Source organism: Melampsora larici-populina (genome assembly GCF_000204055.1).
Source record: "Melampsora larici-populina 98AG31 unplaced genomic scaffold MELLAscaffold_13, whole genome shotgun sequence".
NCBI lineage: Eukaryota > Fungi > Basidiomycota > Pucciniomycetes > Pucciniales > Melampsoraceae > Melampsora > Melampsora laricis-populina.
Window position 1 is genome coordinate 100,873 of NW_006768777.1, and position 1,233 is coordinate 102,105.

A 1,233-nucleotide genomic window follows, 5' to 3' on the forward strand; every position below is an offset into this window, starting at 1 on the left:
AATCACGCCTCACCAAATGCCGATCACCTGCCTATTCGTAGCTCAGAGTCCCACAATAGACAGGCGAATCGGCGACTTTGGGATTGCAGTTGGCACTTGTGATGGAGTAGATAGATCGGCAGGCAAAAAACAGAGGCAGATTGTCGTGGTTCGGTCCTGGGAAACAGCCAAATGTGGGAGCAGAAGGCGATTGATTGATTCGTGGTATTGGTATTCGCAAATGTGAGATACAGAGAGCCTATCGGAAAACGCGCTCGGAGGATGGAAAGCGCGTTTAAACGTGAAGAAATTGAAATCACTCGGTGGGACGTGATGCTGATGTATTGGTGAAAAGTTGAACAGGAGACGCGATGCTGGGTTAGGGGGGATAAGGAGGATCATAGCTGACCTGACATAAGTGTCCGTTAGGTCACATAGTGGCCGCGAACGGATGGCGCCCAGATCACATGATGTGGGCGCCGATTCTTTGTAAAATAAAACCTGACTGTGTGACCTAAGTGACAATTAGGTCACATAGGTGGTGACCTAAACGCTTACTTGGCGCTCAGATCACATGTAAAATGAAACCTAACTGTGTGACCTAAGTGACAGTTACATAGGTGGTGACCTAAACGCTTACTTGGCGCTCAGATCACATGTAAAATGAAACCTAACTGTGATCATATGTAAATTATGACCTAACTAGGTGGTGAGAACGCTTACTTGGCGCTCAGATCACATGATCTGAGTCTGAGCGCTGATCATATGTAAATTATGACCTAACTGTGTGACCTAAGTGTCAGTTAGGTCACATAGGTGGTGAGAGGGCTCAGCGCTCAGATCACATGATCTGAGCGCTAATAATCTGGAGGCACCTACCTAAGTTTCAGTGCCTGGGTACGCTCACATGAAAACCCCATCAAAATGATCTGAGCGCTAATAGGCTGGAAAACCCAAGTATTTCTTAGGTCACATGGTACCTGGGAACCCTCAGCGCTCAGATCACATGATCTGAGCGCACATGGGAATCTGTATCAGACAAAGGCCTCTCTGTGATTGACATGGTGACCTCCAATGTGACATTTCACAATGCAAGTGGATATGTAGAAACACAAAGAGAAGTTCCTCACTGTGATAAAAATTGCTCAGTATTGTTAAGTCTTATACAAGCCTGCAACCGTCATGAAGTGACACCACACTCCATGTCTTGGTTGATGCATGTTTGCACATATGCCAAACCCGTAAACAAGGATG